This window comes from Eretmochelys imbricata, chromosome 4 (assembly GCF_965152235.1).
Source record: "Eretmochelys imbricata isolate rEreImb1 chromosome 4, rEreImb1.hap1, whole genome shotgun sequence".
Lineage (NCBI taxonomy): Eukaryota > Metazoa > Chordata > Testudines > Cheloniidae > Eretmochelys > Eretmochelys imbricata.
The window spans coordinates 139,917,536-139,930,768 of record NC_135575.1 but is presented as its reverse complement, the minus strand read 5'-3'; positions in this window follow the sequence as shown (position 1 = coordinate 139,930,768).

Here is a 13,233-nt window from a genome sequence, read left to right as displayed (position 1 = left end):
TCCTTTTCTGCAGAACTGCTGCCTAGCCATTTGGTCCGTAGTCTGTAGCGGTGCATGGGATTCTTCCATCCTAAGTGCAGGACTCTGCACTTGTCCTTGTTGAACCATGAGATTTCTTTTGGCCCAATCCTCTAATTTGTCTAGGTCCCTCTGTATCCTATCCCTACCCTCCAGCGTATCTACCTCTCCTCCCAGTTTAGTGTCATCTGCAAACTTGCTGAGGGTGCAATCCACGCCATCCTCTAGATCATTAATGAAGATATTGAACAAAACCAGCCCCAGAACAGACTCTTGGGGCACTCCGCTTGATACCGGCTGCCAACTAGACATGGAGCCATTGATCACTACCCGTTGAGCCCGACAATCTAGCCAGCTTTCTATCCACCTTATAGTCCATTCATCCAGCCCATACTTCTTTAACTTGCTGGCAAGAATACTGTGGGAGACCATGTCAAAAGCTTTGCTCAAGTCAAGGAATAACAACGTCCACTGCTTTCCCCTCATCCACAGAGCCAATTATCTTGTCACAGAAGGCAATTAGATCAGTCAGGCATGACTTGCCCTTGGTGAATCCATGCTGACTGTTCCTAATCACTTTCCTCTCCTCTAATTGATTCCTTGAGGACCTGCTCCATGATTTTTCCAGGGACTGAGGTGAAGCTGACTGGCCTGTAGTTCCCCGGATCCTTCTTCTTCCCTTTTTTAAAGATGGGCACTACATTAGCCTTTTTCCAGTTGTCTGGGACCTCCCCCGATCACCATGAGTTTTCAAGGATAATGGACAATGGCTCTGCAATCACATCCGCCAATTCCTTTAGCACTCTCGAATGCAGCGCATCCGGCTCCATGGACTTGTGCTCGTCCAGCTTTTCTAAATGGTCCCGAACCACTTTTTTCTCCACCGAGGGCTGGTCACCTCCTCCCCATGCTGTGCTGCCCAGTGCAGTAGTCTGGGAGCTGACCTTGTTCGTGAAGACAGAGGCAAAAAAAGCATTGAGTACATTAGCTTTTTCCACATCCTCTGTCACTCGGTTGCCTCCCTCGTTCAGTGATGAGCGATGGGTGACGTTCGACAAAACAAGCCTGGAATGCCACAGATTGCAGCGCACGGGGATGGGAAGATGGTCCGGAGCTGAAAATCCTGCTCGTTAACGGCTGCAATCAGAATGGAGCTCACATGAACGGAAGGCATGTCACTGTGCGCATAGGCAGGAAAGAGTAAATACTCATCATCCACTTTAGCCCTTGCTCCCAATGTGAGCGAGGAAAGGATTGTCGGCACATTCGCTGGCTTACTGTATCTCTTGCACATGGGCAGCGGGTATAACAGGCCAGGGGAGGCTCAGCCTCCCCTGGTGCCCCTGCCACCGACACGCTACCGGACACCGGGGCTGTGGTGGCCCCCCCCGTGCTCTGCCTCTTCCCAGAGGCCCCCACCACTGCCTCGTGAGTCCCTCCTTGCTCCTTTCCTCCACTCCATTCCCCGCCTCCGGAGGTCCTCGCTGCGTCCCTCCTCTCCTGCACCCCCACCCCCACCAGGCCCCCACCGCTCCGTGTCCCTCCTCATGCCCCATCCTCCGTGAGGCTCCCACCGCCTGCTACATCCCTCCTATCCTCCCCCCTCCCTCACCAGGCCCCCACCGCCCTGTGTCCCTCCTCCATGAGGCCCCCAACACCCGCCACGTCCCTCCTATCCTCCCCGCCTCTCCCATGGGGCCCGCACCGCTATGCATCCCTCCTCACCCCGCCTCCCCCATGAGGCCCCCCGCCTGCCATGTCCCTGCAGGTTTCCTGGACAACGGGGAGGAAGACAGGGCAGTGGGAGGTTGGGGAATGTGCTCCGTGCCCCAAGCGATGGCCATTTAAAGCAGTTATCCCTGCAGTGTTCTCGGTTAGCATGAAGTCGCTCATTCCCCACACTGTAGGCCAACGGCGTGTGAGCGTGACATCACATTGCCATGCTGCCTAATCCTAGGTGGGGGCCCTCTGCTTAAGCACCCTGAATTTGGGTTGTGCAGGAGGTCAGACTAAATCATCATAATGGTCTCTTCTGGCCCTAGAAATCTATGAATTTCCAGCGTTTGCAGATGATACACAATCACTCGAGATAGTTAAGCCCAAAGTAGACTGCAAAGAGTTCCAAAGAGGTCTCACAAAACTGGGTGATGGGCAACAAAATGGCAGGTGAAATTCAATGTTGATAAATGCAAAGTAATGGAAAACTATACCTCGAAAATGATGGGGTCTAAATTAGCTGTTACCACTCAAGAAAGAGATCTTGGAGTCTCTGAAAACATGCACTCAATGTGCAGCAGCAGTCAAAAAAGCGAACAGAATGCTCAGAGCCATTAGGAAAGGGATAGATAATAAGACAGAAAATATTATACTACCATGATATAAATCCATGTATACTCACACCTTGAATTCTGCAGGCAGTTCTGGTCACCCCCTCTCAAAAAAAGGTGTACTGTAATTGGAAAAGGTACAGAGAAGGCCAACAAAAATGATTAAGGGTATGGAATAGCTTCCGTATGAGGAAAGATTGCAGTGTTGCAGTCAAGTTGCAGTGGGGGAGGTTTAGATTGGATATTAGGAAAAACTTTTTCACTAAGAGGGTGGTGAAACACTGGAATGCGTTGCCTAGGGAGGTGGTGGAATCTCCTTCCTTGGAAGTTTTTAAGGTCAGGCTTGACAAAGCCCTGGCTGGGATGATTTAACTGGGAATTGATCCTGCTTCGAGCAGGGGGTTGGACTAGATGACCTTCAGGGCTCCCTTCCAACCCTGATATTCTATGATTCTGTGATTCTATGATTCTATGAAAGATGAATAAGACTGGGACTTTTCAGCTTGGAAAAGTGATGACGAAGGGGGGAGATGATTGAGGTCTATAAAATCATGAGGAGTGTGGAGAAAGTGAATAAGGACGTGTGATTTACCCCTTCACATAACACAAGAACTAGGGGTCACTCAATGAAATGAATAGGCAGCAGGTTTAAAACAAAGAAAAGGAAGTATTTCTTCCCACGATGCACAGGCGACCTGTGGAACTCCTTGCCAGGGGATGTTGTGAAGGCCAAGAGTATAACTGAGTTCAAACAAGAATTAGATCAGTTCATGGAGGATCGGTCCATCAATGGCTATTAGCCAGGATTGCAGGGATGGTGTCCTAGCCTCTGACTCCCAGATACTGGGAATGAGCAACAGGGGATGGATCACTTGATGATTACCTGTTCTGTTCATTCCCTCCGGGGCACCTGGCACTGGCCACCGTTGGAAGACAGGATACTGGACTAGATGGACCATCGGTCTGACCCAGTCTGGCCGTTCTTATGTTCTTTGCCACAGTGAAACACAAAGTGGAGTCAGGACGTACCTTATCCACCAAGCAGCATTTCAGTACTAGAACCAGAATGGTCCGCGGCACCGGCTCCAAGTTATCTCTGCCAACAGACAGTGAGCGCTCAGGGAAGTCACAGCAGGAGCAAAAAAAACCCTGAAGCAGCCCCCATCCCCCTTCATCGGATGTCTAGAGTGAGGCAAACCTGGGGCTGTCGCCGTGTGCCGTGATCAGTGGCGCAGCATGTGGTTAGCAGGGGAAGCGATGCCGTTGCAGGAAGCTTCTGCTGCTTTTGATTTGCAGGCCCTTCTCGGCAGGGATCATCTCTCCGCCGTACACAGTAACACCAGCGAGCACTCTTTTAATGAACTGGAGATATGGGCTATTGTTTCCAGAGCTCAGCCCTGGGAGGAAAGCTCTCAGAACTGTCTGGAACCAAATGCAGAACCGAGTCACCAGGGAAACGCATTTGGCTTAGTTCTGAACGGACCCCCAAATCCTGAGGTTAAAAAATTTGATTCAAGTGCAAATATCAGTGTGAAAAATGGGGATGCAGAGCTTGCTCTCCTGGGCAGCGTAGAGCTGCTGAAATGGCTCTACACCCCTTCTTGTCCCACCTCTGCTGGGGGGCCTACAGGGGCCTGTCGCTGCTGCAGCATAAACCAGAGCGGCTGTAATTTATGCTCAATGCCAGGCAATCTCCTTGACTGCCTGAGAATTAGGTGTATTCCTCAGAGCTGAGTCCTGTCTCTCTTCTAGCATGAAGGACACCAGGAGTTGCACTGTCCATTGAGAACCACCCAATTCATTTCACACATGCCACCGAAGACCCATCAGATCTCATTAAAGGCTTCTGGTCACAGCTGGATTGGAAGTGGCCGCCTATCTTTGGTACTTCTCTGGCCCCATTACCCTGGTAGCCGAATGTCTCACCATCTTTACTGTAAAAAGAAAAGGAGTACTTGTGGCACCTTAGAGACTAACCAATTTATTTGAGCATGAGTTAGTCTCTAAGGTGCCACAAGTACTCCTTTTCTTTTTGCGAATACAGACTAACATGGCTGTTACTCTGAAACCTGTCATCTTTACTGTATTTCTCCTCCTAGCACCCTAGTGAGGCAGGGCAGTGCTATTGTCCCCATTTTGTAGTTGGGGAAACTGAGGCACAGAGGGACTAAAGGCTAGATTCACGAAGGGATTGCCACTTTAGGCACTTCCGTCTTCGATTTAGGCAGTCAGTATTCACAACCTCCCCAGTCAGCTGCTGCCTAACTCTGTAGGCGCTTAAACTCACTCGGCACCTAAATTTTTGCAGGAAAAGTTCCTTAGGCGACTATGTCTTTACCTGTGAGCACGCATGGGCACTGCTGTCTTCCTCAAGTCGTCCAGACACCTAAGCCAGGTGCAATGCATGAACTGCGGGAAGATAAGTGTTCCTCCATGCAGCTCACCTGCGGGGCCTGATCCCGTGGGCCTGCTCTGAGCACGTCTAACGCTACACAAAATGCCGGGGGGAATGATGGTGTGGCTGATGTGGTTAGGTCCTATGATGGTGTTTCCTGAATAGATATGTGGACAGAGTTGGCAACGGGCTTTGTTGCAGGGTTTGGTTCCTGGGTTAGTGGTTCTGTTGTGTGGTGTGTGGTTGCTGGTGAGTATTTGCTTCAGGTTGGGGGCTGTCTGTAAGCAAGGACTGGCCTGTCTCCCAAGGTCTGTGAGAGTGAGGGATTGTCTGTCAGGATAGGTTGTAGATCCTTGATGATGTGCTGAAGAGGTTTTAGTTGGGGGCTGAAGGTGACGGCTAGTGGCGTTCTGTTACTTTCTTTGTTGGACCTGTCCTGTAGTAGGTGGTTTCTAGGTACCCTTCTGGCTCTGTCAATCTGTTTCTTCACTTCCCCAGGGGGGTACTGTAATTGTAAGAATGCTTGATAGAGATCCTGTAGGCGTTTGTCTCTGTCTGAAGGGTTGGAGCAAATGCGGTTGTATGGCAGAGCTTGGCTGTAGACAATGGATCGTGTGGTGTGGTCTGGGTGAAAGCTGGAGGCATGTAGCTAGGCATAGCCGTCAGTAGGTTTCCAGTATAGGGTGGTGTTTATGTGACTATTGCATTAGTTGCACCGTAGTGTCCAGGAAGTGGATCTCTTGTGTGGACTGGTCCAGGCTGATATTGATGGTGAGGTGGAAAATGTTGAAATCCTGGTGGAATTCCTCAAGGGCCTCCTTCCCATGGGTCCAGATAATGAAGATGTCATCAATGTAGCGCAATTCAATTGGCCTCGTTAGCACTGACCCCCCCACACTTGGTAAGGCAACTCCCATCTTTTCATGTGCTGTATATTTATACCTGCCTACTTTTTTCCACTCCATGCATCTGATGAAGTGGGTTCTAGCCCACGAAAGCTTATACCCAAATAATTGTATTAGTCTCTAAGGTGGCACAAGGACTCCTCGTTGTTTTTGCTGATAGAGAGTAACACGGCGACCCCTCTGAAGCATAAAGAGGGAAACCGAGTCTGAGCAGCATCAGTGGCCCTGAAGACCTGGAATGTAGATCAGAGATGGTCCGGAGGTGTGAAGTCTGGAACCGGATTCTGATCAGGATCTGGATTTTAAACCTCGTGAAGGCTGGGGAAGTTCAGATCTGGAGTTTCTGCTCCATCCATTACAGAGGGATGAACTGGAAAGTTTGGGGCTGGACTTTGCCGCTATTGGAGGGTGTTTGGGTGAAGGGATTTGGGTCAGACCCATCTCTAATGACAAAGGACTAATGCTGAGGACCAAATGGTCTACTCAGAGGTGACTGGCTCATGTGTGTACATACACAGACACATTGCCCTCTCCTGGATGAAATCAACTGTGTGTCACAGCCTCTATACTGTTACTAGCTGATGGCAATTCTCCTTTAACTCATGTATCAAGGGCCTGGGCTTTCTGGTCTCTGTTTCCTGTTGCTGTGAAGCAAATCATGGCCACAGTGTACTGCAAAGCATCCACTGGGAAACGCTATTATTATTCATCTTCCAGTAGCACCAGGAGGTCCCAGCTGAAATCATTGTGCCAGGCGCTGTACGGACACATAGTAAGAGACAGTCCCTGCCCTAAAGAGCCTGCAAGCTAAATAGATCAAGATAAAGAGGGGGAGGGAAACAAAAGCAAAGTGACTTGCTCACCTTCGCAGAGCTGGGGACACAAGCTAGGGCTCCTGGATCTTTCTCCGAGGCCCTGTCCATAGGATCAAACTGCCGCTCTGCTACAACGCTAGCTGGCCTGCGATGTGCTACTCTACGTGGGTATGTTTTGTTCATAGACATGATTTTAAAATAACTATTTATGCAAAAAACTGAAAACAAGCCCCAAAGTATCTAAAGGCTGGTGGGAGGGATGCTAGCTTTGAAGGGTAAAAGGGGATAATCCATGCAAATACTGTCTGCTCTTTCTTCCCTGGGGGTGTGGGGCAGGCAAGGAATCTTCCTCCAGTCCCAGGAGCCAGGCTGAGACAGGGAATTGTAACTTACTTCCCCTTGCACCAGTTCCCGCAAATCAATCAACTGAGTCTAATCCCATCTATTCTGATCTATTGATCTAGCTGTCTCTCCTCTGCCTAGTTTACTGATGTGGTGGTTGACACCATAGCATCCGGTGTATTTTCTCAGCACATTTCGTACACCGAGGGGTTGGGGTCTCTTATTAGGGGAACTGGCCCGGAAAGATGCAGCTGGATGTATGAAATGCAGCATCTTCTCCCCTACCTTTGGGCAGCTCTCAGGTGTGGGAAGGAGAGAAGCATCCCATCCCATTTCTTTTTCTATTAGAGGTTCACGTCGTCTTCGCTGTCTCTTGGGGCTATCACAGGGGAGCACAGGAAACACTGGGTTGGCAGAAAGAGTGTGGAGGAGTCACCTTGGCAGACAATGGGCCGGAGACAACAGGGGTGAAAGGCCAACTAGCCTGCTGATGTCCACGCCTCACATGGAGGGTGGCCCAGACCAATCTATGCTAATTGATTATGTAAATTGTACCAGTCATCTGGATGTCAAGAAAGCTGAAAGCCAGGAGATAAATTTGCTTGGATCATCTTATGCTATGAATCCAAAGGCTTAGACTAGCTAATTAATAACAACAAACAGAGAGACCATCAAAGAAATACCCTTAATTAACTAATTCCTAATCAGTTGGGATTAGGGATTGAATGTGGGAATCACACTTCACGAGGTACCTCCTCATGCGCAAAGCCATCCTCTGGGGATCCTTACATTTCCCTCCACTCTCTGTGACGCTGAGCTGCACCTCCATGTCCCCTGGTCTCCTGCCCAGGAACTTGCCCTGCACCCCAACCCTCTCAGGTCGGGGTGCAGGCAGGAGCACAGAGAGAGGCTCATGTGGTCATCACAGGGATGACCGCTTTATTAGTACACTAACCCAGAAGTCATTCGCACCACCAAACCCCTCTTACCCGGACATTAGTCGCTTGCTTCCTCCAGGCTGGGATGTTCTTCTCATGAAGACATGGAGAGCTTGTATTGACCCGATTGGTATTTATCAGCCTGCAGTTCCCTAGCTGTCCTTGTGGGTCAAAGCCCTGCTTTCCAAGATGGAGGGTGAGCTTCAGGGTAGAGAAGCGAATCTCAGAGCCGAGTCAATTGACTCAGGCTCGCACTACAGGGCTAAAATCAGCAGCGTAGATGCTCGGGCTGGGGCTGGAACTGGAGCGCTGAGATACTCCCCCCTCGCTGGGTTTCAGAGTCCAAGCAGGAATGTCTACACAGCTATTTTTAGCCCCATAGCACAAGCTCCAGGAGCCTGAGTCAGCTGAGCCGGGCTCTGAGACTTGCTCTTAGTCTCTGCAGCAACACCGTGTATTCTTACACAACAGCATCTGTTCCGCCCGGTGGCCTTCCCACACCCCAGCTCTTCAGACCAGGCCTCCAAGGGCCATGCCAACAAACATCCTCCAACAAAACTAAGCAGCAGCAGATTGTCGATTTGCATAAAGGTTCCTACTTTTGTTTGCATACCTTCCAGTATCGCTCGTTAGAGGCACATTGAATTGGCGCTCTCCAAATGATGAGAGAAGTCAGGAAAACAGGAGCTTCCTTTTAAACATCGTGGGGCCGGGGACTGTCTCTCAACACACAGGCAGAAACCCCACAGGTTCTTAACATGCTGAGATATGAAAAGGTATTGTTCTCCCGGCCTTAATTCTTGAGCTACTGCCAACAAGAGCCCACCGTCCCGCCATTGCTCCGTTCCACACTCATTGGAGTGACGTGCCAAAGTAGTGGCCATGGCTCATGCTTCACTGACACATGGTGTGGGGCAGTCATTGAGAACACGGCCGGGTTACGTTGTTGAAAAGGCACTGGATCTGGGCACAGAGCAGGGTCCATGACCCCCCACTCCGTCATCTTCCTCATTCCGCCCCTTTGCCCAGCAAACCTCTGCCTGTCTGTGGTATATGGCCCCTGCTAACTTAGGATCTCAGCCCCTCACAGTCTTTAATGTATTTGCCCTCCCAACGGCTCTGAGGTTGGGCAGTGCTTTGATCGCCCTTGCTGAGATGGAAAACGGAAGCAGAGCGAGTCTACACTGCAAGCGGGAGGTGTGATTGCAGCCCCGGTAGGTAGCTCAAAGCTAGCAGGGAAGCTGTGGCAGAGCAAGCTAGCCACGGTCTTGGACAAGCTTGTTCTTGGGCTGCTCGCTCATGTGACTACAGCTTCACTGCTATGTTGAGCCACCTAGCTCTGGTAGGCCTCTCTCGATTGCTGTGTAGACAGACCTGCCCAAGGTCCCACAGGAAATCTGTGGTCGAGCTAGGACGTGAACCTCAGTCTCGTGAGCACTAGCCTGGGGCCCTGACTATTGCACCATCCTTTTTAGCTTCAGAAGTTTTCCAAGGAGGTGGGCAAAGCTACTCACGTGGCTCCCTCACAGACACAGCGCGACTGGCCCCTTTAAGAGGGAGCGGGGTCTAGTGCATGGATGACGGGTCAGCTGCTGCCCCGTTAGGTTGAAGAGAAGGCACCTGGGCCACACAAAGGAGGGCTGCGGAGCAGCACAGTGGGGGAGTTATGAGGGGCAGATGAGGCCTGCTGGCCAAGAGAGGAGAGAGTCAGGGCAGTGGAGAGTTGCTGGAGCAGAAAAGCTGAAGGTGAGCAGTGACTAAGCTGCTGGTGACAAGGTCTGTGGCGTGCTGTTGGGAGCCTTGCTAGAGTGGGAAACCCCTGCCAACCTGCAGGGAGGCTTGTGCAGGGGACCCTGGGAGCGAGAGGAAGAACCAGTGTGGTCAGTGTAAGCTGGTATAAGGCTGATTCTGGAGGGAGGCCCCCAGGCGCAGGGGTAGGGCTAGCAGGTCAGGAGGCCTGGAAGGGTGGAATACTGCAGGGAACCCACTGGCAGAAGACCTCAGTGTGGTTGTGTGTGGGGGGTTGGGAGCCCAGGAGTAAGGCGTTGATCCTGGAAGGAGGCTCCCTTGAGCAGGGGTAAGTGAAGTGACTTGGCAGAGTGAGACTATGGGGAACCCTCTCCTAGGAACTGTGGCTTGGGGCTACAGGAGAAGGCTAGTGGGAGAGACATGGGGCTTGGAATGCTTCCCCTGGAGCTGGGAGAGTGGGCCCTGGGACTGAGGGGCTAATGAGGCTTGGGTGGGTAACCTCTGAAGGGGTTCGCAGAGCTGCTGCATTGTAACCCTTGCCTTGTTTTTTTGGGGGGGGGGAACAGTTTCTACTATGAGGGGTCTGCAGATTGTGGCCCTTCATGTGACTAAAAGAGTTTAAATTGTCTGCTAAAAGGGACAATATTCCTTTGCCTGGTTGGATGAAGGGGAAACTGAGGCAGACATGCCTGTTGTAGTGCTGAAGCCTGGGCACTCAGGCAAAGGTCGCATTATGACCCTTGCCCTCAAAGATTGATTGTCCATGACAGCTACCCTTCTCGTCAGCCCCCAGGATGGGGTTAGGGAGCCTGGGGGCCATAACTGTGGAACTCACTGCTGCAAAGGATTGGAATGAGCATAAACCTTGGTGCCTTCAGGATGTGTCTACGCTTGAGGGTTGGGGGATGGATGTTTTTACAAGACAGCTAACACAAGCTATCTCTGTCCTTATAACATGATAGTGTGGACAAGGCAGGTGGGAATGTTACCCCAGTGTCCCTGATGAAAGTGAACTCAATCCCTCCCTCAGGGTTCACCTCAGCCAAGGGACAACTCCATCCAGTTTGCTTTGCCTGCATTATGGTTTTACAGCATGAGTGCTATTGTGCGATTCACAGTGCATGTATGTGCAGGCAGTGGGGAAATGCAGCTCTTTGTGAGTGAAGAGAACCCCCAGGGTAAATGCAAAGCACGCCCTCCCACCAAACACACACACTTAGCAGCTGGGAGGTATTGTGGAGTGCGCCCTGCACAGAAAACAACCCAGGGAATTTTGCAATTTGAAGGTGGTGGATGGGGGGAAGGAAGCAACTTCAATCATATCATAGATGTTTCCCATTCAGATGTATAAGGGCTAGATTCTGGCTTTGCCACACACCCGAGGGAGGGGACGTACCACCTCTAGAGCAGTTCAGGGAAGGAATTGTGCATAATTCCCCACCTGCTGCCCCTTTGCTGAGGGCCTATACTAGCAGTGATTAAGACTCAACTGTGCTGGCTGGTATGCTCCTAGGGCAGAGCTAAATCCCATCCACTCCCCCCCCCCTTGCTGCATACCTCTCATCCGTTTGGGTGGGGGTGTGACAGGTGCACCCCACTCACCTAGTCCCATTATCTGGGTAGCCTACAGAGGGCTTCATGGGGTCCTGACTCCCTGTATGTCCTTCCATGGGCGTACCAGCCTGGGGACGGTCCAGCCCTAAGGACGGAGTTTAGAATCATGGCATCTGACAACAGGTGCCTCCCCTGAGAGTGCAGCAGCGGGGAGGCTGGCAGCACCCTGCCGCTAGGAAGGCATGGAGCAGGCTAGCGTTTTCTGAAAATGCAACCACCGAAGCGCATGTGGAAACTCACCACTTCAGTTGGAAAATTGCACAGAGCAAGGGAACATGCCTGCTTATATCTTCTGGCACAGGTCTGCAAGTTCACGCGTCTGGGCAGAGGGAAGCGAAATCAGCAGCGAGATCTCCAAGGACGACAACTGGAAGGAAGGAAAAAAAAAAGCCATTAACTGAGTTATTTTGGTCCTGAGCTCACCTGGTGCGTCTTGCAAGCAGCTGAATCCCACATCAGAATGCGGGTGGCTTTCATCCTGTTTTCCCTCCCTCACTTTGATTCTCAGCAGCTAAAACACCCTGGCAGCCCCCTGCTTTCCCACATGAGGGTTGGCTTGGCTTTGTTATCTGGACTCTGAATTTGCCGCAGCCATGGGAGCATTCAAAAATCCCGCTCCTCCCTCTGCTCTGGTGCCAGTGTTGTCACTAGGATACTTGTCCGTAACAAAAGCAAAGCACCCTCTGCCCCTCTCCCCCCCACTCATTTTTGCCTCCGACAATGAACTCCTAATCCTCCCTTTGTGATGGCGAAATGATAATCGTAACAAATTGTAGGGCCGTGCTTTACCATTACTGCAGGCTAAAAATCAAAGCTTGTTTGACATCGATGGGCTAAATCGGCCCATTATAACCGTGGCACCGCACTGGCCAGCTGTACAGCCCGTTTCAGGAGTCATGTCTCCTAACGTATTAGCAATGGATTTAAATACTAATGGGCCGGTAACCACATTTGAACAGAATAATGGTCATAATAATAGAAGCCATTAAAAAAATATCAGCACCCAGGATATACTTGGGAGTGGCTTCAGTCTCACTCCTACCTAGATATTAACCCTCTTAGTAGCTCTCTTATTTAGGATCGGAAGACTTGAGGGCTGGAGACATGCTGCCCAGACACATTCTGAGCAAAGGCATTGGAAGAGACAATGGCATTTAAAGGGACAATGCCATGCAATGATCATGATGACTAATTATTTCTAGGATCATAGGTGCCTTTGGAGATTTGGTCCTAACCGCCGTGAAAATGACCTAAGCACCTTTGGGGATCTGGGCCTGAGCACCCAGGAACCCTATGTCCCTCGGCTCCTGCAGCTCCTCCTTCACTAAACGCCTCTCTGCACCAGCTGTTAGCAAGGACTGTTACAAGGGAGGGAATGGATATCAGTCAGGAAGGGATTTTCAAAAGGAATTAGGTGCCTTCCTGCCCTTTGTAAATCCACCTCCTAGTGTGTTTCTTTTTCCCACCCCCTGTTCCACTCTCTGGTTCAAAGGTCTCCTGTTGATTTCAATGGACTTTGGTTCTGGTGCGTGAAGGGCAATATTCACCCCTAAGTGGACGGCTCGCACAAGGGCCCTATGTCACTCGTATCTCAGGTATGAATATGGCCCTCATTGCTGTAGTATCTGAGCACCTCACAATCTGCCGTGCCTCTATTCTCACAGCACGGGGAGGTGTCATTGTCTCCATTTTCCAGACGAGGACCCGAGGCACCAACGGTCTAAGGGTGGGATCCAGGAAGGGACATGGGCATTGCCAGGCCGAGTGTCACAGCATCTAGCAAATCCAGGAACAGCTTCCACAGGAGAGGCCAAGGGAGCCCTCATCAGAATATCCTGCCACTCAGTAACTAAAGCCCTCTCCGGAGATGTGGGAGGACTTGAACAAGGGGCTTTCTCCCCTTGTGGCAGATGGGGAGTTGAACCTGCGTCTCCCATATCCATAAATTGTGCTCTAGCCATTGGGCTGAAAGCTATAAAATAGGCAGCACCGCCCTCTTCTCTTCCTGGATTTTGAATGGGAGCTAATCCGGTAGGCAGCCTCTGAGCACACCTACCAGATCAGCCCCGAATGCGACTTATGTGGCCAAATGACAGGGGTCTTTCCCGCGGCTGGTGGGTCGCTCTGGGG